The 25,531-nt window shown below is 40.2% G+C and overlaps 1 long non-coding RNA gene across 1 annotated transcript; it reads right to left on the bottom strand.

Moving 5' to 3' along the window:
• Positions 1 to 792: 792 nt before the first annotated feature.
• On the bottom strand, positions 793 to 25,487 carry LOC147584680 (uncharacterized). Its single transcript, XR_015252378.1, has 3 exons — positions 25,391 to 25,487; positions 14,218 to 14,253; positions 793 to 1,515 (listed from the first exon to the last, which is right to left on the bottom strand). It is a non-coding gene; the product is annotated as an uncharacterized LOC147584680 (long non-coding RNA).
• Between the last annotated feature and the right edge of the window lie 44 nt (positions 25,488 to 25,531).

The following is a 25,531-nucleotide window of genomic DNA, read 5'->3' as shown; positions in this document are numbered from 1 at the left end:
TAACCATGGGCCAGACCTGCCTGTGTTATGGGCTTGTATTTTCATTTGGGACATAAGACCTAAAGTGCAAAAAACTTCAAGTTACTTAGAAAAAAAGAAACCAAAAAGCTCATTCCATACTTCATAAAAGTTTTTAAAAATGTTTATTTTGAACTCCACATGTTTGCGTTAACTTTTCTTTCTTGAAGTTTTCAGCTTAGCTTTCATTCTTTGATTTTGGTTTTGAGAGATTGAGCTACCAGCTTTTAAAAACCCACTTGATTTTCATGAAAACCGTAAAAAAATTCAGTAGTTAGAGTATTACTGTTTTAGCAGTTGAGGTTATGGCAAGCGAACGTCATACACTCCTGGTTTACAGAAACTTACAGGTGGCTTTCCTATCTCTCACACTTGCAAAATGAGTCACCTCATTACTTTCCCACTCCTTGTGTGTTTGTTTTACTTAAAATCAACATTTTACCTTCAGTGACACAAGCAGGGGTATAGGCTATCCTTACAGCATACTTTCCTCTTTTAGCTTTGTCAGAAGCATAGCAAAGTCAAGAAACATAAGTTTACTCAAAGCTCCAAAGAAATTTGGAAGAGCCTCTGCCCTCAGCATATGAAAAGTAGCGGATAACCTTGTTGGAAAGTATTAACTACTCAGAGATTCAAGAACAGTTCTTGTACATAAATCCCCTGTGTGGAAATACATTTATCATTCCTTTCCCATCAAACTTACTTTATCAGCCATCTGAATTCCTGCTTAGTGATTTGGTTTGGCTATGAAATCTATGTATGGGATTTGGGCTCTACAATTGTAATTTTCATCTTATTCAGAGATAAGACCTAAAGACTCTTTAATTGCTACCAAGCATTGGTGATGGCATAAATGGGAGATATCACTTCCTAAATCCAGCTTTTAAAATGGCCAGCAGATTATGGAAAAGAACATCAGTTCATTGAGAGGTATGAACTTTTAAAAGATAAAGGAGTCTTAACATTTCCCTAATCGAGTGGGATCTCCAGGGGTGAATTCTTGATTGAATGATTCTTAGGACCTCTCTTTAGAGCTGTGTATGGTGCATTATAATCACCTGGAAGTTTGGGTAAATTAACATTCCAGCTTCAACTTCCAGAGGGTCCAGTGTAATATACCTGCCCAGTGGACAGCACATTTCCTTCCCGTAGTTGGAAGTTCCGGGATTTGGGTCTGATAGTACTGCTGATTCCTTTTTCACCATTGTGTGCTCTCTCTAGCTAGCTCCTAGTACACAGGTGATTAGTTAACAATGTTAGGATCAATGGAAGACTTCTTGCGGGGAAAGGGAAAAGGCACATAAAACAGATCTTAAAGAGTTAATGAGCATTTCTTGAGTTCTTGCTTTATGACCTCTCTGAATGAGAGCCCTTCTGGTTTTCGTGCCTTTATACACACAGCGAGGTTCTGCAGGGCTGTATCAACAGGGCAGTGTGGGAGCGTTGTGGCAGAATAGAACTGTTTGTGCTGAGAAGGCAGTTGTTTTCTCCATAATCCTGTAAAGTGAGCAGAATTGGATTAATTTTCAGACAGTTGATTCTGCCTCAAAAAACGTAACTACTTTTCCACTAGCACCTTCCCTTCTCTATCCTTGAGGAGCCTATGGATTATTAAGAGAAGCAGCTTTATGTAACAAAGACTGGGTTTGGGAGCCAGGTTAACAAAACCTGAGCTCAAATATCAACTTCCATGTAAGCTGAGGCAATTTGCTTAACCAAAGCCTCAGTTTCCTCACCCGTTTGTTAAAGGGCACAACATGTACCTGAAGATTAGGGGAGGTTTAAGCAAAAGAACAAGGTGGGCAATATTACGTCTTTGCTCAGTGTTTCCTGACCAAGACTGCCTGTTAGTGTCAGCAGATGCCTCAAGGATTTGAAACAAGCCCGACCCTTGCCTGATGTGGGCATTGCACCTGCCAAAAAGGGTGATTATAATATCCTGTTGATCTAATGTTTGTTCCTTGTATCTTCTTTGCAGCAAGTGGAATCAAAGCAAAATTTCTTAGGTGACAATTGACTTTAAAGGACACAATCATGCCAAGGGGAAGGAAGTTGCCTGTTTGATGAGCAATAAAGCACTCTAGCTGGTGGGGAGAGAAGAAGCTCACACAGATCTCTCCAGGCCAAAGCGTGGAGGCCCCCAAACCAGTCCCTCCAAGCTTTGCTGTTGAATTGGAATGAGGTTACTTTTTTTTTTTGTAGTGATGTTATTTATAAGTATCCCCTGCTTTTTGAAAGTCTGCAGTATGCCACTTCACTTCTGTGAAAACCTATGTTCTCGTTTTTGCTAATTGAAAGAAATCCGAAGATTTTAGTTTAATGAAGAAAGGTGAAAAGCAAAAATAGCATTCAGCATTTGTTTTGCAGCAAGCTGTTAAAGGAGCAGCGCGCACCCCAGGTGGCCAGAGTGGCCCCGTCAAGCTGCTTCCCATGACCGGCTCCTAGTATCTCAGCATCAGGCTGCCAGAGCTCTGAACTGTGTGTGTGAGCATCTGTGACTTATCATGGTTGGTTTTGTGCATTTGTTAGCAAGATGTCTCCTAAGGTACCAGAAAAGCCTGAGAGAGATGATTTTTTGGATCCAGGAATACTCAAAAATTAATGGTAATAAATTTAATGGTAATTGCTTTCATATAAATCTGTGGTAATTGCTGCTTTATACATTTTGGCTTACAAAAGGTTTCATAGGAATGCTCTACTTTTGGATAGCGGGGGAAACCTGTAATTGGTGACATATTGCTTTAACTCAGGGGACCCGTGTGCTAAAATCCTGGTTGAGAAGCGATCGGAAGATAGTTTGTGGGCAGGTTGTTTCTGATTCTAGGAATTCTAGGACTCACCAGCTTTCTCTTATAATTATGGTTTCTTAATCTTCAATTTATTTTCAAAAATGTCTATTACGTTAGAAGGGAAATACTTAGATGGGAGTTAAGTCCCCTCCCTAGACTCTACCCTGATCATAAATGGGGTCAACTAAATATTTTTGAATGCTGAAGGGCTGGTGCTGTTGCCTTCACATGAAATCCATATACCCTATTCATTTTTCCACCTTCTTTAAAAAGAGCTTTTGGGAAGGCCATTCTCTCACCATCTCACTCTGATTCTGGTCCTCTTGGTTTTCATAGCCATGTGTATTATTTCTATCAAGGCACTTAGGACACCGCATTATCATTACTGACTTTCGTGTTTTTATCCTCAGTTGCAGATACTAAATCTTATTCAACTTTGCCTGCCTCCCCGACACCCAGCACAGCTCAGAAAATGGCTGGATGGGATGGCTGCTAGTGCCAAGCTGTGTGTGCATCAGGATATGGGAAATACTTTCTGCCCTTTAACTCAGGGTCCGGTGGAGGAAGATTTATAAACAGAAAAATGTGCTAATATGAGGTAGGGACAGAAATCATGGATCTGAACAACTGACCTCTGGGAGAACCAGGGCTCCCCTCACTACGGAGGTGACACTGGAACTAGATCTAGAGAAAACAGATGTGCAAGTATGTTTACGTGTATTACAAACATTTCATAGTTTGCCATGTCTTCCATGATGCTCTGCCTTCCTTGGTCCTCCTCAGAAGGAAATAAGCGTTCTTCCAATCCTCAGGACACTTCATCTGAGCCCCGTTATTATCAATCTGCTTTCTGCTGTGTGGCAGTCATTTGCATTCATGCCTCATCTCTCCTTCTGGAGGCTGGGCCCATGCCTGCTGTAGCTTCCTAGCCTCCGATGTGCCCGGCACAGAGGAAGCGCTTGCAAAACCAAGCCTGAGGTTCTCCACATGACCCTGTGAACCACTCGCTTTGCCACTGCAGCTACTACTGGCCTCAGAAGTTAATGATGGTACAGGCACCCTCTTCTCTAATTACACTGGTACAAGACGTATTAGAATAAACTGTGATCTCTCCTTTTCACATACCTTCCAATGTTCTCTCCCTTTCCAGAAGCAATCACTGTTAACTATTACAGAATCCTACAGACTTTTTCCACATACTTTTTTTTTTTTTTTTTTTTAAACTAGGTTGGCCCTGTCTTCTATGATGTCAGCAGAACTGGTTTCATATGAAGGTGAGCTGATCTGAGGTACAACGTCTGAGACAATGTGCCTTTTTCTCTGTATCCCAGGAGACCACTCTCAGGGGAAGAGTACCGTTTATTCCTGCAAGTGTACTTTGTTTCTCCTGAGAAACCAAGGTTTATTTTCTTGGTTCTTTAGTCTCTAGATGAGGCATGACATGTGACTTCAGGGCCTTTGGGAGCTGGGCTATTCCAGGATCTGAGATCTGCAGCATTTAGATGTCCTGCTTTGTGATCTTTTGATAGGTCTATTTTTGGTGAGAAGTTCTCTGGAATTAGGTTATTATAAGGAGGAAAGGGGTCGGAGTCGACAAAATACCCAGGCTGGGTAGGTTTAGGGAAGACCAAAATGATTCTGGGTTTCAAACTAATTCCCCTTGTTTCAGGACCAAAATTGTGTTCCAGGATGTGGCAGTCACTATTCTCTGGCTAAACCAACAGACGTTGGCAACCCCTCATTCTCTTTTTCCCAATTTTTCCTTTCTTGAGCTCAAGTGTGACATCTTGAGCTGAAGCAACTATTGTGCCATTGAAGCAACAGTTGATAGACTTAAGTATGACAGCAGTAAGAAAGGAGGAGCCTTGATTTTGCTGACATCACGGGGCACTGCATGAGCCCTGGACCTGCCTACCTTCCAACTTTCTGCTCAAAGAAAAATAATTGCTTAGGTATTGTTACTCAGGTTTTTGTTACAGATATTTAAGAACAATTCAGACTGATACAGGTGTAACCATCCATTTCCCCAAAGCCATCCATTTTCCCAGAAGAGCAGCTCAAGGTCATCAGAAGCCACCAACATGAGCCTGCCCACGGGATCACTGATCATCCAGTCTCCTTGCACTTGGTTTATTGATTGTCAGTCAACTCAATACAGTGGCAGTGTAAGCAGCGGGTTTACATCTGCTTTGCTCACCCCTTCATTCTCTTTTTTTTTCCTCTAATTGGGAGTCCCATGGAGCGACTAACTTCCCAACAACTGCTAACAGATAGGCTTAGTGAAAATATCAGTAGCCATAATTCAGCCCCTATCGCAGAGACCATTCAGTGCTATCCACACTTCCTGTCAACAAAACTTTGCTAGGGGAAGCAGGTGCCATTTTTAAATTATTGCTTGGTAAAACAACCAATGAGAATGGCTCAGGTGAGTTAGGCAATCTCTTTTTACAGTGATCTAGCTCCCAAATTATGATTTTGGTTTGTATTTTCAGAAATGAAATTAAGTCTGATCCTTTGGAGCCAAGTAGCTTTCTAGATAGAGACCCTGCTGCCCAAATAGGCCCCCCAAAACACCATGTCCGCTCTCACCTGCCTTGAGTTCTGCCCTCTGACCAGTACAGGAGATATGACTCCGAGACTCATTGGCTGTCCCCACCAGGGAAGTCTGTGCAGACACTTCCCTAATAGTGTATTTGCAATGATTATGTACAGTTTGGAGCTTTGCTTTGCCTTCCCCCTCAATGTTAGCTGGAAATCCATATTTTCTCACTCCAAACTATTCCCCAGAAAAAAACCTATTTTCTCAAAGAGTTAAAGAATATGTAATGAAGCCCTATAGAAATACATACCTCTTGCTTGTTAACGTTCCAGATTCTGAAATTGATTTCCCTCTCAACTCTGTGTAGCACAATGCAGAGGAGATGTAGAGAAAGAAGTCTGGCACTGTTTATACCTACTTGTTAACAGCGGTTGCCCTTCCCCTCTTTTGTTTCTACCTCCCTTACTTCCTGCCTTTTCTCCCTTTTCTGCCTTTTCCTTCAATTACCATTTTTTTGTTAACATAAACCTAGTTTGTCATTGTCTGAAGTCAAGAGTAAAGGCCAAATATTAAAAATTCTGAGTGAGAAATTACTTGTAATGTGAGCCCCATCCTGTGTATTAACTTCAGCCATTTGTCTACATTTGGCAAATCTCTGGGACCTCAAATTCTAGGGAAATGTTTCTAATAATGCTAATATTTTACAATTTGTGAACTAGAGGTGTGTGTTTGTTTGTTTGTTTGTTTGTTTTTAAGATTTAATGTACTGTTGGAAGATGGGGGGGATGTTCCTCCACCACTTTTGATGTTTCTTCCTTGTGGATGAAATGTAATTAGTATAACTTCTGACCTCCCTTTTTATTAGGTCTTCCCCTGGGGAGTAATTTATTTGATGGATAAATTTGAAATGTAAACACCTAGGCATGTTCTGCTCAGCTTCTCTTCTTCCTCTGGGGAGCTAGCAGCTCACAGGGGTTGCAGTTGTGCTCTGTTCTTCAGGGCAAGCTCTGTTCTGCTCCTGCCCAGGGAAGTCTCACATGACCTGGGTAGGGTACATCTGCCTAATTCTGGAATCATTTAACTAAACTATACCCTCCAATTTAGTTTTATCAGCAATAAAGTTAGTATTTTAATTCTCCATGTTCCACTCTTTTGTTGTATTGCTTACATATATATAACCCACGTGGGAAAGAGAAGTGCTTTACTGGGACTGTCAGAAACTCACAATACACATCCCATTAGACTGCTGTTGACTAGATGTCTCATTAGCCATCTTCAATATACATGAGTCAAATGCAAGACTATCTGAATTCTTAAATTTGAAATCTTTCAGAGGAGGATTTTTTGGACAGATCCAACAGACAAAATCAGTAAGGATATGCTAAACTCATCACCATCAATGAACTGGATATAATTGGTATCTACAGATTACTTCATCTAACAAGACACATTATTCATTCACCAAAGTAGACTACGTTCTTGGCCACAAAGTAGAGCTTAGTAAATTTAAAAGAATAGAAATGACACTATGTCTGCTCTCAAATCACAATGGAATTAAGTATCCATAACAGAAAGATAACTGGAAAATCCCCAAATTTGTGAAGATTTTAAACAACACACTTCTAAATAACGCGTGGGTCAAATAAGAAATCTCAAGAGAAATTTAAAAATACTTAGAACTAAATGAAAATGAAAACATAACTTATTGGGGTGCCTGGGTGGCTCAGTTTGTTAAGTGACTGACTTTGTTTCAGCTTGGGTCGAACTCATGGTTCATGAGTTTGAGTCATGCATTGGGCTCCACAGCTGGCAGTGTGGAGCTTGCTTGGGATTCTCCCTCTTTTCCTCTCTGCCCCTCCCCAGCTCGTGCTGTCTCTGTCTCTCTCAAGATAAATAAACTTTAAAAAAAAAAAAAAAGACAGCAAAATTGGTGGTGAAAGCAGTGCATAGAGGGAACTTTATAACAGTGCATACATTAGAAAAGAAGAAAGCTAAAATCAATAATTCAAGTTTCTACCTTATGAAACTAGAAAAAGAGTGAATTAAATCCAAAGTAAGCAGAAGAAAGAATTAGAGCAGAAATCAGTGATATTGAAAACAGAATTTCAGTAGACAGAGTCAAGGAAACCAAAAGCTAGGTCTTTGCAAAGGTAAAGAAAATTAATAAACCTATATAAAGCCAGGCTAAAAAAAAAGAGGACACAAATTAGAAATGAAATATCAGAAATGAAAAAGGGACATCATCATTACAAACCCCAAAGGATAAAGGAATATGAGTAATAGCTCTATACCCCCAAATTTAATAACCTAGATGAAATGGACCAACTCCTTGGAAAACACAATTTGCCAAAATTCACGCAGGAAGAAACAGATGATCTGAATAGGCCTATCTCTATTAAATAAATCAAATCAGTAATTAATAACCTTCTAAAATACAAAGCACCAAGCCAGGTGGGTTCACTGGTGAGTTCTACCAAACATTTAAGAAATTATACCAATTTTCTACAATTTCTTTCAGAAGACAGAAGCAGAAGGAATGCTTCCTAACTCATTCTATGGGGCTGGCAATACCCTAATACCAAAACCAAAGCCATTACAAGAAAAGTAAACTAGACCAGTTGTTCCCATTACCATAGACACAAAAATCCTCATTACAAATCCGGATTAGTAAATCAAATCCAACAGTGCATAAGAAGTAAGATTTATCACCAGATATGCAAGGTTGGTTCAACATTTAAAAATCAATGTAATCCATTACATCAACAAACTAAAAATGAAAAATCACATAAATATATCAATAGATGCAGAAAAAACAGACAAAATTCATCATCTATTCATGATAAAAGCATTCAGTAAACTAGGAATAGAGGGGAACTTCCTCAACTTGATCAAGACTGTCTCCAAAACCCTAGCGCTAACATCATCCTTAATGGTGAGAAACTCCAAATTTTCCCACTAAGATCAGGTACAAAGCAAGAATTTCCCATTTCACCACCACTTTTCAAAATTGTACAGAAAGTCCGTGCTAATGTAATAATGCAAGGAAAGGAAATTAAAGCTATACAGATTGGGAAAGAAGAAATAAAACTGTCGTTCTTCACATTTGAGATGAATAGACAAACTCCTGGAACCAACAGGCAATTATAGCAAGGTTAAAGGATACAAGGTTAATATAAAAAAAAAAAAAAAATCAGTTGCTTTCCTTTATATCAGCAATGAACAGGTGGAATTTGAAATTAAAAACATAGTACCACTTACATTAGCACCCCCCCAAAATGAAATACTTAGGTATAAATCTAACAAAATATGTATAAGATCTATATGAAGAAAATTATAGAAGTGATAAATAAAATTTAAGAAGTAAATGGAGAGATAGTCTATATTCATGGATAGAAAGACTCAGTATTGTCAAGATGTCAGTTCTTCCCAGTTTGACCTATAGATTTAATGCAATCCCAATCAAAATCCCAGCAAGTTATTTGGTGGATATCAAGCACCTGATTCTAAAGTTTATATGGAGAGGCAAAAGAGCCAGAATAGCCAACACATTATTGAAGAACAAAGTTGAAGAACTGACCTGACCTGACTTCATCACTTACTACAAAGCTACAGAAATCAAGAAAGTATTGTCTTTTCTTGGTGAAAGAAGGGACAAATAGATCAATGGAACAAAATAGCCCAGAAATAGACCTAAAAAAATACTGTCAACTGATCTCTTACAAAGGAGCACTGGCCATACCATGAAGCAAAAGTAGTCTTTTGAACACATGGTGCTGGAACAACTGGCCATCCACATGCAAAAGATGAATCTAGACACAGACCTTACACCTTTCACAAAAATTACCTCAAAATAGATGACAGACCTACGTGGAAAATGCAAATCTATAAAAATCTTAGAAAATAATACAGGAGAAAACCTAGATGGCCTTGGGTATGGTGATGACTCTTCAGATGCAACACTAAAGGCACAATCCATGAATGAAATAATTGATAAGCTGGACTTCACGAAAACCAAAAACTCAATCTCTGTGAAAGACACTGTGAAGAGAATGAGAAGACAAGTCACAGAGTGGAATACAATATTTGCAAGAGACATCTGATAAAGGACTATGATCCAAAATATACAAACAACTCTTAAAATCCAACAATAAGAAAACAAACAACCTGATTAAAAAATGTGCCAAAGAGGGCCCTTGGCTGGCTTGGTTGGTAGAGTGTGTGACTCTTGATCTCATGTTGGGTGTGGAGCCTGCTTAAAAATACATAAATTAATAAAGGGCGAAAGACCTTGACATCTCACCAAAGAAGATACACGTAGATAGCAGGTAAGCATATGAAAAGGTATTCCACATCCCATGTTATCAGGGAAATTCAAATGAAAATAACTATGAAACACCACTACAAACCTATTAACATGGCCAAAATCTGGAATACGGACAACACCAAATTCTGGAGAGGATGCAGACCAACAGAAATTCTCATTCATTGCTGGTTATTATGCAAAGTGACACAGTCACTTTGGAAGACAGTTTGGCAGTTTCTCACAAAGCTAAACATACTCCAGGATCCAGCAATTGCACTCCTTGGTATTTACCTAAAGGAGCTGGAAACTTATGAACACACAAAAACCAGTGCATGGATGTTTCTAGAAGCTTTATTCATAATTGCTAAAACTTGGAAGTAATGAAAATGTACTTCAGTAGGTGAATGAATAAATAAACTGTAGTATCAGACAATGGAATAGTCAGTGCTAAAAAGAGGGTTTTGCTTTTTGTAAGATTGAACAGACGTCACTGGGATTGTATACAGAAAGCTCAGAAAACATTAGAATTATCCTCTTAAAAATAAGCTATTGTCCCCTCCAATAATTTAACCATTTTCCTGGTTGTATGATTTCTGCACTGTCATCTGGATTTAGGAATCCCAGTAGTCAGTAAATTACACAGTGCCCGTTTTCAGTCTGTTGTTTATGCCAGACATGCCCTAACAGTCCTTGGTGTGAGCAGTAACGTGACTTAGCAAAAGGAAATTTGAGTTGGTATCTATCTCCTTTGAGCTTCCATAGCTGTTGGACCTTCTTTTATAAGATGCTGTGTTTTCTTTTTGTTTTTGTTTGTTTGTTTCTTTTTTTTTTTTTTTAACCACATGATATGGTCATTTCTGGCTTTAACTTGTTGTCTTTGATGGCAACTTCTTTTGGCAACTCTTGGCCAGTTGTATGTCCTTTGTATTCCCAAACTGTGTAATATTTCTCAAATTTCAATAATTATGTTGAAGAACAGAAGAGAAAGTGGGCAAAGAACACAGAAGGAAAGCTAGGAGGGAGAGTGGAAGGAAAGAAGGTAAATATGTAGATGAGAGCGAGGGCATTAGGGTCACGTGGCCATAGACAAGAAGGCAACTACATAGGAAGGGAGCGTATGTTGTGCCAATAATTCAGGCTGTGCAGTGACTCTAGCAGCCATGGTAGATGTTTCCTGTCATGGTCCATACGGAGAGCTGCAGCAGCAGGACCAGAGGTCCGTGCTCATCCAAACTCCACAAGTAGACACTCCTGTTGCAAAGCTCAGAAATCTACGCGAGAAAGTTATTAGAGGGATGTAGGGATATTGGGACTCAGGAAACCTAAAGGCATGAAATGTGGCTTATATGCAAAAAGACCTGAAACTAGGCACTGAACAGTGAGCAGGGGCCAAGTCAGAAACACATTCACACAAGTCTTCTCTGGAACCCCATGGTTTCTTGTCTCTTCTCCCTGTGTGTCTGCTTTGTTATTATTTTTTTCTTTCTACAGACTGATTTCTTCAGTTTTTCCTTCTTGTGCCTAACTCATAACAGTCATCTCCAAGTGCCTGCCTCAGCCCTTTACTTGACCTGACCTTGAACTTAACAGAAGTTAGCTTATGAAGTCTCTCTGTGTCCCAACCTCAAACTCTCTAGAGATGGAATTTCACGTGCCTCTCTCCCAGGCGCCCTGGATTCTGTCAGTCTGTGGTACTCACCCACAGCGTCACCCGGCAGGAGGGAAGGACAGGGTCACAGCTGCTTTCATCTGAAGCCGTGGCAGGGGCGGATTCTTGCATAGAAATGAGAAGGCAATTATTGCATCTTTAGTATACTGCGTACCCCTAGAAATATGATCAAGGTGGAGGATCCCCCAACCTAGGATGAAATTTCATCTTAGGTCAGAACTGATTTGGGCTTAAACTTAATGAAGTTTGAGTGAAAGTTGTCTTCCTGTCAAAATGGTACAGCTTTTCCAGATTTTGTTCTACGCAAAATAAGATTGTTAAAGGATTTTTTCTGAGGACCTCTGCTTCTAGAAAGATGGAGCGGACATGCTTTTCTATTCCACCCACTGAGTATAACTAAAAACCTTGAACATTATATAAAACAGATCTACCAAAAAAGGTGGAGAGAGGAAGGCAGACCAGCTAGGGACCTTGGGATTCGAAAACAACACTGGGGTGAATTCCTTGAGCTTTCCTTTGCCTTGTATATCCCAGACATGGAGCCAAAGAGGCCAGCAACTGGAAACACCAAAGGCCACAGACACAAAAAGTGCCCAGCAAAACCGTGGTCTCTCTACCCACAGGACCAGAAAAGGGGCAACCTAACAGGACAGAAAACTTTTGGGCAACAGCTACTCTACAGCAACCAACACCACAGAAACAAATTGTGTCTCCTCCAACCTTGACCAACAAAGCGTGGCGTCCAGACTTCAACGCTCACCAGGTGGTCACGAAGCATTCCACCCTCCACCGGGAGTCAGGACTTTGGTCTTCCAGTGGTAATAGGACCACCCCAGTGTCACCATGTGGGGAGCTGGAACACCCTTCCTGCCAGAGAAAGCCAGCTAAAACAGGTTTCAAGAAGACCCAGAGTCTCATAACACAATATGGAATGTCCAGGTTTCATTAGAAAATCATGCATCACAAAAAGGGTTTCAATGGTACAGTTACTAAAATCTAAACCAGGAAATAAAGGCCAAGAAATGCTCATGTGACTGTTAAAGTATTTAATCTTTTTTAAGAAAATGTGTATTTATTTTGAGAGAGAGAGAGTGAGCAGGGGAAGGGCAGAAAGAGAGGCAGACTGGATCTGAAGTAGGCTCAGTGCTGACAGCAGAGAGCCCCATGCAGGGCTTGAACTCGCCAACCATGAGATCATGACCTAAGCTGAAGTCAGTTGCTTAACCCACTGAGCCACCCAGGTGTCCCTAAAGTATTTAATCTGACAAGTAACTTAAATATTTTTTTTTAATGTTTTTATTTATTTTTGAGACCGAGTGAGACAGAGCATGAGCAGGGGAGGGGCAGAGAGAGAGGGAGACACAGAATCGGAAGCAGGCTCCAGGCCCTGAGCTGTCAGCACAGAGCCTGATGTGGGGCTTGAACCCACAGACTGTGAGATCATGACCAGAACTGAAGTCGGATGCCCAACCGACTGAGCCACCCAGGCGCCCTAATCTTACAACTTAGACTGGAGAGAAATCCAAGTAATTTCAGTCCTCAGTTGTTTATTTCAACATATTTCAAGAATGCTAACAGGTAGAAGCAGATAAAGACTTATGACTGAGTTTAGGCCCTGAGCTTATGCTGTGCTGCATATATGAAAGATAGAGCCCTTGGGAGGAGAGTTTGAAAGGAGAATAGAATGGAAGGAACAAGATTATCCAGAGAACCATGAGGATCTTGAGTTACAAGATCAAAGCATCAAGATGTACGATGGGATCTATACACTAGGGAATTTTTCTGGAAATATCTGGAAAATAAAGCTAGTAAGATTCTTGGAGGGAGGAGTATGGTTTTGCTTTTACTGGAGAGGTATTTTATATTTTTCTAAGTAAGTAGATGGCCTATTTAGTTGCCCATGTCAGTAAAAGTTAAAAATGCTTTAAAAAATCTTAAAAATTTCCATTGCTCCTGTATATTGTCATTGCTGATCAGTCCACAGATTTCTGGATGAATTTTGAACATTTTTCAAAAAGCGGAAAAGATATCATTCTTAAGTGAAGAAAAATACTGCCAATTCTTTAAATAATTTATTTTGTACCACTCCCATCCCCCAGGTCTGGCACGCTTAGCTCTCACATATCTGTAATGGGGGTATGAGGGATGAATGAGCTGTTTAATTGTGTAACCAAGTTTGCCTTCTTTTAATGTCTGAGAAGAAGGGGAAGAGAAAGATCAGATGTGTTGACTTAAGGGTAAGTAATAACTGAATGCTTTTTTGAGGGGCTAGATGAGTATCAGAGAAATGGTTTATGTAAACTTTGGTTTCTGCCCGCTGCTGATGCCCACCCAGAATGCTCTCTATAAAACCTTTAGTCTTGCTCTCCTCAGGTTCAGCCTTCCTGAATTTACCATATAAACTTTTAATGAGGGCCCTATTTGCAAACCTCCCTTCCGGACTGGCAAACACAAGTTGATAGGGAACGTCTATGCCTTTTTTCTTATAATTTCCCTTTCCTTGTATTTCCCCCGCTTAACCTTACTTACCAAGGCAGGAATCACACACACACCGCAGAGAGTACACTTAGCGGCCAAAGGAAAACAAAAAGCCAACATTTACAGTGGTAGTTTACAGCATTTTTGCAGTATTATTTCAGAGTGAAATGATGTCAAATCATGTTGTACAGCTAAAGCTAGTATGACAGTATTTGTCAATTATGTCTCACTAAAGCTGGAAAAGAAAAAAAGGGTTTTAGAAAAGGGTGAAATGCGTTCGGCGCTTTGATTTAGAAAAAAATGAACTACCTGAAATTTAAATTTAAAAAATAAATAAATGAATAAAAATGGTATCTGTTTTAGCCTATGTGGAAGTTTTTAGACATAAAACAAACGCTTCTTAGTAAATGCTAGAACCTACCTAATTGTTGAAGGATAAAGTGACATATAATGATACCTGGAAACAAAAGGAAGAAAGGGTTGAGATCTGTTATATTTTGATTTAAAGTAAGCAGCTAGAATGCATTAGTGCTATTAGCTATCTTGTAAGATAATTTTACAAATAGAGAAAAGATTTGATTCACTGTTCAAACAAAGCAAAGCCACTTAACTCTCAGTATTATTCCCTTCTTATTGTGTATTCTGTCTTTCCTCTGGAACGTACGTACAAAATGTGAATTAAATTTAGAATTTGAATGAGGAATAAATTCCGAAAAAATTATTCAGTTATGTTGAATTAGTAGATCAGCCATAATCACACCCCCTCAAATGTGCATGTTTGTAAGAGCAGCACAATTAAAACAGGGTACGTTGAGACTCTGTGCTGTTACTGTTTGTCAGCTGCTTTTCAAACACTGAAATGCCAGTAGATCATGCAACCAGTACAAATTTGATTATGTCATCGAAGGACTATAATGCTCTAAAGAAAAGCCATTCTTTTTTCACATATTCTTTAAAGCATAAGAATTAATACGTTTTCAATGGAGAACTCACGTGCCCCTATAATCAGAAGATGTCAGTGGTCTTTTCAAAAAAATTCCAGGGGCTCCTGGGTGGCTCAGTCAGTTAAGCAGCCAACTCTTGATAGCGGCTCAGGTCATGATCTCATGGCTTGCGAGGTGGAGCACCCCCTACCCCCCACCCCCCTGTTTGGCTCTGCATTGAGAGTTTGGAGCCTGCTTGGGATTCTGTCTCTTTCTGCCCCTCCCCACTTGTGTGTGTGCACACGCACACACTCTCAAAAGAAAGAAGTAAAACATACAAAAATTTAAACAAAATTTAAACATTGTCAAGTTTTGAAAGAAAAAAGAAATCACTTCCTTTTTTTTTTTTTTTTTTTTTTTGAGAGAGAGAGAGAGGGAGAGGGAGAGAAAGAATCTCAAGGAGGCTCCACACCCAGGGTCAAGCCTGACGGCGGGGTGGCGGGGGCTCAATGTCACAATTGTGAGATCATGACCTGAGCCGAAATCAAGAGTCAGACGCTTAACCGACTGAGCCACCTACACACCCAGAAATCATTTCTAATCTCATTATCTTGACAAAATTTTCATTTTGGCTCATTTTTTTCCTGATTTTGACCCCATGCAGTTGTTACTATTTTTCAAACAAATTGTGTTCTCTTTTTTCCTTAACAATGTTTTACCCTAAAATCTATTTTTTATACAATTATCATAATTACTGTTTGTGATAGTTGTAATAATCTCATTTATGGGAACTTATCATATAGAAAGTATTCAGCAAAGAAAAAATACTTTATATAAAGATGTTCATGACACCCTTACATATAATAATACATAAAGTAATGATCACATAATAGTAATATATTACTGAATAATATAAAAGTAAAATAATGAATACAGTCACTGTCCAGCAATGGTAAATCATGGCCTATAAACTGCATGGAATATGACATTAGTGTTTTCAATAGTGGCCGAAAGGCTGAACACTCTGATTCACTCTTTGGTCAGCTCCAGGGACTCTTAATGGTCGAGTGTCAGGGTTGGTTGAGTAATATTTCTGTGCTGCCTTCTGTGTTATGTTTCCAACAAAACGTCTTATTTGACAGTCAGAATGTGAGAAGAAATGAGTAAGAGAGGCCCGGGGATGGCAGTTAGAACAAAAGTGAAATACACCCTAAAATGTGGCAGTGCCACAAGCAGAGACGAGTTGACAAATTGTAGACGTTTTTCTTTCCCCTCAGGATTTTCTATAACGAGGGACTAAAATGCTGGGCTGACTTAGGTCACCTGGCTCCAGAAACCAGAATAAGGGAATCTGGATATAGGTCAGAATGGCAAAGATACCATGTGGAGGGACTGATTACACTTCACTGAGGTGTTGAATTGAGATGCTGGCTGCAGGCAGCCTGGGTGGGGCAGGTCCCACACAAATCAGAATGTCCAGCTCCCAACGCAAACTGCAAATGCTCCTTCAGTGGAAAGAGCCAAGGTCATGGTTGATGCCCACAGTATCCTTGCTGTTCTGACCTATATCCATACAGGCAGGGCAGATTGGCCAGGTCAAATTTGGACTTTGTGTTTTTACTGGGTATACTTATTCCACTGGTAATATATTTAAGAAATGTCTTAAAGTTTATTTATTTTGAGAGAGAGTGGGAGCACCAGTGAGGGATGGGCAGAGAGACAGAGGGAGAGAGAGAGAATCCCAAGTAGGTTCCGTGCTGTTAGCGCTTGATCCCATGACCCTGGGATCATGACTTGAGCCAAAACCGAGTTGGATGCTTAACTAACTGAGCCACCCAGGTGCCCCTAAGAAATGTCTTAATTTCATGTCATTATCTTTAAATTTTTTAAAAATATTTATTCATTTTTTGACAGACAGAGAGACAGCACAAGCAGGGGAGGGACAGAGAGAGGGAGAGACACAGAATCCTAAGCGGGCTCCAGCCTCTGAACTGTCAGCACAGAGCCTGATATGGGGCTTGAACTCATGAAATGCGAGATCATGACCTGAGCCGAAGTTGGACGCTTAACCGACCGAGCCACCCATGAGGCCCTCATGTCATTATCTTTAACAAAGGTCCCTCAATATATGTAAAAATTAAACTAAAAATAAAAGTGGATTAGGGTTTTCATGAATAGGTTCATTGTTCATTGATACTTCATTAATAAATGTTCTATTTCAGGGGTGCCTGGGTGGCTCAGTAGGTTGAGCGTCTGACTTTGGCTCAGGTCATGATCTCGAGGTTTGTGAGTTTGAGCCCTGCATCAGGGTCTGTGCTGACAGCTCAGAGCCTGGCGCCTGCTTCGGATTCTGGGTCTCCCTCTCTTTCTGCCCCTCCCCTGCTCATGCTCTGTCTTTCTCTGTCTCTTAAAAATAAATAAATGTTGAAAAAAAAGTTAAAAAAAATAAAAAGTGTTCTATTTCACTTATTCATCGGAAGTTAAAGGAAAATATCTTACATTTTAAATGTCATACTTATTTTGAAATGAATATCAAAAATGATTGCAAAATATTTTAGTGCAATGAGATAGTAGCCTACAGTATTAATCTATGCAGTTTTTTTTGGTCTCCCCTGTGACCCCTACCATGTGCCCCTCAGTCAGGCAGCAGGGAAGGTTAATATTAACATTTCTCGGTGTATGGTTATTAGAACAGCAAGGCGAGGACTAATAAGTAAGGGGCTCGACTAAAAGTGAATGTTAGGTTTCATGTTCTCAAATAACACATTCATTGCAGGAATAGCAGTTGGAAAGGAAAAGTTTTTTGAGTTGTAGGAAAATCAGTGTCAAAACTCAGAACTCTGGAGAACTGAAGTATATAAAATATTATGCCACAAAAACAAGGTAGAGAGGGCTATTACACAGATCCAGGTAGCCCACCTACCAAGACTAGACAAAGTTATATCTCTCTAGGGGAAGAAGAGAGTAAGCAAGGAAAGCCACGATTAGCGGATGAAAGGAGGGAATGAAGGACTCCATGCAGGAGTGCACTGCAACTCTTGTTTCCTTGGTGGGAACTGGGTGACAGGCAAGGTTCCAGATTTCTCCTACATTACAGCATGGGTCATGATGTCTAGGCAAAGTGGCAAGGAGAGCATCGAAAGCCTTACCCTCTCCCTAAGATGGACACAGAAACAGGCAGAGAGGGCTGTTGAACATATGGAACCCCACAGTTAGGACATGAGTGATGCAGAAGACCTGCCAAGGAGTTTAGACTGCGGGCCAGGTGGGACTATGGCCATGGGACTATGGACTATAGATGTCCCACATTAGAGACCAGTGAGAATGAGGACCAGCAGGAAATGCCAGGATGAGCAGATGACAGCTGGGCCCTGAGGCACACCTGCTGCCTATGCCTGGATGTTGTAGATCTTTCTGTATCTTTGATGCAATGTTGGAGAAATAGAAAGGGGATGGGAAGGGCATTGTGAATTGGCCAAGGAAATTCTGCCGGACTAGCATTAATTTTATGTCATCAGTGAAACGAGGGCTCGAGAAAGAAAATAAGTTTCGTTATAGAAAAATAGATATGTTTTTGCCTATCTGAACTCGCAGGCTATGAGATTCAATGTCTCTACATAGTTATTAGTACAAAGACCTCATCAAAAATTTATATCAGAACCTGACATATCCAAATAAAATTAAGCATCTTAAAATAATCACATGTAAAAGGTTAAATATCAACCCTTGGAGAGAGATTTTCATTTTATAAATTCATTCCATCAAAATGTAATGAATTTGGAAGGGGATCTTGCTCAGTTTCCACAGTGTTCTTATGACATAAATGTCAGCGCTGTTACAGTAGTTTCCTTTGTGGAAAAAAAATATTGTAACATTTAAACTAAGTTTAAATGAGGACTTTGATTCAGGGGAGTCAATAGGTTAGAACTTTGCCTTTTCACTATTAACCTGAATCTGTATCTGGTTCTTTGAGAAGAGCTTTCTGCTTTGAACATGGAGGTGCTCTTCCAGCTATCATGGTTCTTTTTTTTTTTTTTTTTTTAAGTTTATTTATTAATTTTGAGATAGAGCACGAGCAGAGAAGGGACAGAGGGACAGGGAGAATCCCAATCAGGCTCTACCCTGTCAGCACGGAGCCCATCCTGGGGCTTGAACCCACGAAACCGTGAGATCATGACCTGAGCCGAAATCAAGAGTTGGAGGCTCAGTGACTAAGTCACCCACGTGTCCCCCAGCTATGGTGTTTCTGCAGTCCCATGGACACAGCTAATTTGTCCAAAGGTATACAACTGACCTAGGCCGGGCCGATCAGATTCTGTTCCAGAAATTCAGAACTTAAAAACAGAGACTAGGAGTTTTTGGTAACTGAGACACTGGAAACTCATGTGGTGAGGTTCCCAGAGCAGCCCTATGTGGATCCTGAAAGCTTGTTTTTCATCAATCCTTGAATTTCATCAGCTTTTCTAAAAACATCTTTCCATCAGTTTTGCTTAACTAGATTGGTTTCTAGTCCTTAAAAACAAAGGGGTCTAAAATCCTACTTACTTATAAATTTACTAGAAACAATTTAGGCAACAAGGCCCTACTCCAATGACCTGGGTGAAATCAGGTCTTGCTTGGGATGCTGGCCTCTATTTTCCTGACTGAATACACATCTCACGTTAACAAGTGTTCTTCCTGAAATCAGCTCACAAAGGTTGTTGAGGCAACCCTGTAAAACTTAGCCCTTGTTCCTGGAGTCTTTTTTTAAAGAGAAAAATAATTTTCTGTGTTCATCTAATTTATTCTTAGATCATCACAATTACTTACCAATGGCATGTATGCACCTATTGGGTACTACAGAACTTCTCAAACCTTGGAATCAGATTAGACACCACCACCCTTGTTTCCTGTTCTAAATTGATGTTTCCAAGTCATGCTTGCTTATTTTTTATCACAGCAATCGCTGACAACTCAGCTTCACAAGGTATGGTGTTATGGAAACAAATATAGTGTGATCTCATGTTAACGTTGTGAAACTAATTCGAATGAGTTGTTTGTCCATTGTCCGATAAATGGTGCTGTATTTCTCTCAAAAACGTTAACAGCCTGGGGGCTCCCATTGTGACTTGGCTGCTGTAATTCTGTCAATTTTTTGTTTGTATACATTTTGAAGCTAGGTCACTGGGCATCTAGTATTATAATTGTTAAGCTTCTCATAGTGGGTTGGATGCTTTTATCATTCAGGAAAATCTGTCTCTCAAAATGCTTCTTGCCTACATTGTTTGATAAGAGGATTTCCGAAAACGTGTCTTTCTGTTTCAGCGAAACTGTTCTTGACAGCATTTGAAACCTGTTCTAGAGAATATTTATATGTGCTTCCTGATGAGAAAATATTAGGGCTGCTTGAAAGTGAAATTAAGATTCCGGAGTACTCTTTTCTGGCCTATTCCTGTTGGTTCTGTAAATGTTATTTAAAATAATTCACACCGAATTTTAGAGAGCCCTAAGTGGCCCACACACCCTTTTGCACAGGTCTGCTCTTTGGAGTCCCGCTCTGTCCCAGGGAGTCTGCCCACTGGAGGAAACCTCTCATCCCGGCCAGCACCATGACTTTTCATTTTGCCTCCCTTCCCTTTCCCCTTGGAGACCTGTAAGTGTACTCTTTAGGTCGAAGGGAAGAAACTATGAATGTCTTACTCACAGTTTTACTTATAAAATTTAAAAGTCCACAGAGTGAACTGTGAGCTGCCCATTTCCCATCAGACATGTAAAGGGCTTGCGTGTCCCTCTTGTCCTTATAACAAGAAAAAGCTGAACAAACTGAAAATCAAGACCTGCACTTAGATTTCTCAGAGGATGCAGGTCACAAGGCCAGACATTGCCTCAAGTATTGAAGAGATAGGTGAACACAGAGAATTACAGTTTAATGGGAGCAGAAGGCAGTCCCAGGGTAGAAAAACTTACACTGATGAATTTCTGGAGGCTTAATGCAGATGAGCTAGAGAGTTAAAATCTCTAGGAGGCTCAGTTTTAGGAGCCTGCCATGCTTTTGTTAGATTTACCTCCCAGTGCCCCACCAAGTTCTCAAGGTGAAAATCAGAGAAAAATCTGGTGCGTCTGGTGGCAGGAAGGGGTAAGGTCTCTTTGAAGTCTGCCCAGAGCGTTCTGTTCTTTTGAACAAAATCCTGCCTGCTGGAGACATTATTTGTCAGAGGCTCCCTGACTTAGGGGCAGGGAAACACCCAACTATACCTCCCTCTAGCCTTCCATGTGGGAGAAGAAAACACCCAACTACTGCCCCCTCTAGCCTTCCTGTTTCATCTGAAGTTGAGGAGCATGTTTGAAGATCACATCCCAGGGGCACAGGCTCACTAAAAGTTGAGACCTGGTCACAGGACTAATAGAATACTTCCCCTCTCCCCACCTGTTACTACCACATGGCCTGTGCCTCTGTATAATAACTAGGGATTGCAACAGAAGGGACTGTCTGCCTCAGATCCTATGTAAGAAGGAGTGTCTAGGGAAACCCACAGACAACAGGGGAGACAAAAAACAATGAAGGTAGAAGGAATTTTAGCCTCTGACACCTGCAGCCACAAGAGTAAACACAATCTGACTTCTATACAGACAAACATGAAACCTCGCACTGACAGCCCACTTAACTGTGAGTTGCCTTGACCCAGGATCTGATCACGCAACCTCAGATGAAAGTAGGAGGCCTTACCCTTCTCAGAGAGTCAAAGGAACTCTGTTCTCTAAATAAAAATATTGCAGTATTTGCAAGTTCCTAACTGGCCACTTGACAATATTCTCTTTATTTTGCAAATAGTTTTTTTTTTTTTAGAATTTACATATTGAATACTATGCAGGGATATTTATAACCTGCAATGCATAAAGAACAATAGTAACTAGAACACGTGAACACCTGTCTCCTGCCACCAGGCCTGTGACTAGGATAATCCTAGGGCTCTTCAAGGCCTAGTGGATACTCCTGGACCCTAGCCTTCTACCTGTACCACAAGGGAAATTCTCCTGAACTTTGTATTTGTCATCCTCTTGCTTTTCTTTATAGCTTTTCTGTAACTTTAAACTTTTATTCATTTTTTGAGAGAGAGAGAGAGAGAGAGAGACAGAGACAGAGAATTTGTGGCAGAGGGGCAGAGAGAGAGGGAGACACAGAATCTGAAGCAGGCTCCGACCTGTCAGCACAGAGCCCGACCTGAGGCTTGAAACCATGAACCACGAGATCATGACCTGAGCCGAAGTCGGACACTTAACTGACTGAGTCACCCAGGGGCCCCAACTTTTCTACAACTTTATAACCAAGAGATAGATGTTTTTTAGTTTTGCACAGTTTTGAACATTATATAAATGCAACCGTCCTAGGTGGATTCTTCTGCAGATGTTTTATCAATGCTGAGATTCATCCATAACAATACATGTGGTTGTAGTTCATCTCTTGATTTTCTTGGCACTAGTTTCTCTTTTGTTAAGGTGTATTATTGTTCTGTAGTTTGGGTTGAGTCATTAAGGACCTATGTCAGCCTGTTATTATTGTACACTTTCATGTATGTTTTATATATATTTATTTTATGTATATTGTCCACTGGTCATAAGTATTTTCCCTTTTTACTCCCTCCCATTCACTCCTATTAACACATGGGGCTTGGGCCCAATAGTCTCTCATGGGCTCCCTTTCTTCCTCTGTGACTACAACATTCAGAGGCAGGAAAAGAGAGAGGCTCCCCCCAGGTGTGTTTTAAAACCTCTCCAGAAGCCCCTCAGAGCCTTCCCTCACATCTTTTTGCCATTCCTAACCCGTTCACTGGCAAGAGCAATATAATTATGATGGCCGAGGCTAACAAGATGGAGGAACAGCCAGCTTCCTTGAAGCGTACCGCCTCCCCAAATGCAGACTGAGGTAACACTCTCTCAGACAGAAGTGAACAAGGGAAAAGAGAGCACTTGCCACACAACCCTGCCGCCTCACAGGGTGACAGTGGAGATGAAATGATGGGAGACAAGCAAAAGATGAACAAATGATGTAAGAAAAACCAAAAAATATAAGATGCCATTAGATTGAGAAACTTAAAGCATAAAATATGTTATTTCCTAAGAAACTACTATCTTCGCAGTTTTCAAGAATAACTATGAACAAAATAAAAAATAGTATTTTTATAGGTGTGTTCTGAAAAACCAGTATTTGAGATGTGCCTTATTTCAACAACTACCATCCAGGGCACAGTGGAATCCAGGGTCTATGAGATGAAAGACCCTCTAAGTTCTGGGGTCTTACTCTTGTAATAGAGGGTTGATGGCATTCTGTTAGATTTGTAAACTGAGGTGGTAGACTAAATTTCCTGTTCTTCTTGGGACGCCTGCGTGGCTCAATTAGTTAAGCGTCCAACTTCAGCTCAGGTCACAATCTCACAGTTTGTGAGTTCGAGCCCCGTGTCGGGCTCTGTGCTGATAGCTCAGAGCCTGGAGCCTGCTTCGGATTCTGTCTCCCTCTCTCTCTATCTGCCCCTCCCATGCTTATGCTATGTCTCTCTCTCTCTCTCAAAAAGAAACAAACATTAAAATTAAAAAAAATAAATTTCCTGTTCTTCTTTGTGACTTAGGAAAACTAAAACTTAAGAAGGAATTTAATAAGATACTTGAGGCTTAGGTTTTTATAAAGGAGTATCTTTCCTATAAACATTGCCACATTATTTTAAAAATCATCTTTGAATTTAGATTTTAACTTTTTTTTTTTTGTCTAATATTGTCTTGAATGAGAACATGGTTGACAAGACTCATCCATTTGAAGTTTTCTAGGAGAGATTACATTGGCTAAATAATTTGGAGAAATTAAAGGCTTTATATTAGATATAGTAATTCTATAATTATTAATTGATAACCAAAAGATCATTATATTAAGTATAATAAGCTTTCTAAATATTTATATTGTCTTCTATCTCTTAAGTTAGAACTTTGGTAGCAAGATATGGTTTAAATATTTGATTTGTGTTACATATAAAGATAGAAGTTATGTCTACTGAAAGTGACTTTATATTGTGGAAAAAGACATTTTTGACACATTTCTTTTACAGTTTACTTAGATCTGAGCTTTTGGGCTTGAGAGCATTATGGCCAGTTTTATAAATCTACAAGGCATTTTGATGCAAGAGTAAAGAATGGAAATAATATAAATAAATTTATAATAGAGTTTTATAAAAGCGGTAGCTGGGAATGAGGCATTGTGGTAAAACTGAGCAAAATTACACACCTTGTCCACATGCTGTGTCCATTTAAAATTGGAGATCATAAAGAGAAGTACATCTTTTCTTCTGTTAAGTCCATAAGTTGTTGTTTTGCTTTTTTATTTAACTTTTTTAATTAAAATTTTTTTTCGAATGTTTATTTCTTTTTGAGAGAGAGACGGAGTGCAAATGGGGGAGAGGTAGAGTGAGAGGGAGACACAGAGTCCAAAGCAGGCTCCAGGCTCTGAGCTCAAAGCCTGCTCTGAGCTCAAAGTCAGCACAAAGCCTGATGTGGGGCTTGAACCCAAGAGCCGCAAGCTCATGACCTGAGCTGAAGTCATACACTCAACCAACTGAGCCACCCAGGCGCCCCTGTTTTCCTTCCTTCCTTTCCCTTCCTTCCTTCCTCCCTCCCTTCCTTTTTCTTTCTTTCTCTTTCTTTCTTTCAAGTGAAGAGAGGATGTAGAGAAAAAGAATTACAGAGAAAAGATCCTGAGCAATGGTAAGAAGGGGAGAGAAAACAATAAATGTCAAAACTCAAGGAATTTTGTGTGGTGAGCACAAAGTCAAGGGTAGTGTGTAATGGGAGAAGAGCCTAGAGACTCAAGCAGGGGCCGATGATGAAGTCCTAGTGGGAGACGAGGGAGACAGAATAGCTCCCCAGGAGAGGGGAGAGGGGAGATTCCTGCTGGATCATATCCTCGTGGGACAATGGGTGACAGAGTTAAGATTCCAGGTGGTGGCATCTCTGGGCTGTAGCTGCAGGCCAGCTTGCAGAGGCTGAGCAGGTGCCTTTAATCTTCTCATTTACAGAGCACAGTTTTCCAAATTATAGGACACTTACATAGGGTAATCATCTTAAGTGGTGTGTGCATGAACATTTTTAATCATTGTGTTCTACAAAAAAGTATCTCCATAGTACAATTGGGACCTTCTGAATGTTATTGCTCATACATAAATTAAACATTTTAAATAAAACGATTCGTGTTTTAATTTATTATTTTTTAAATGTTTCATTTATTTATTTATTTTGAGAGAGAGAAAGACTGAGCAGGGGAGGGGCAAAGAGAGAGGGAGAGAAAATTGCAAGCAGGCTCCACACTGTCAACCCACTAACTCTGAGATTATGACCTGAGCAGAAACCAAGAGTCCCATGCTTAACGGACTGAAAAACCCTGGTGGCCCTGAACACTGAAACGTTCCTAATGAGAAAAACTGTCCTCCAAAATAAGGTGGACTTGGACAGTATTACATTATGTCTGGCAAGGGGGAACCTATGCCATTATCCAAACAGAATATTTTGTGTTCCTACATACTAATGCATCATCTTTATTAAATCACATGAGGACACAAGTAAATGTCCTGAGGGATCCAATTCCCAGCCTAGGGGACTTAATAAATCAGAGTTCAGATCATGAGGCTCTTAATGGACAAAATTAGTACTCACTTTGTGAATCATGGTCTTAATCTGTGTTTTCTCTCGCAGATACTAAATTGTTACTGTGGCGTCTGCCTCCAGCGCAGCCAGTTAGCTACCAAAGGAGGCACCCCCGTGCCAAGAACGCCCCCTGCGGACCGCTCAGGACAC

This window comes from Puma concolor, chromosome A1 (genome assembly GCF_028749965.1).
Source record: "Puma concolor isolate L17-30 chromosome A1, mPumCon1.1.hap2, whole genome shotgun sequence".
NCBI classification, from domain to species: Eukaryota; Metazoa; Chordata; class Mammalia; order Carnivora; family Felidae; genus Puma; species Puma concolor.
This window is presented reverse-complemented; position numbering and strand designations above follow the sequence as displayed.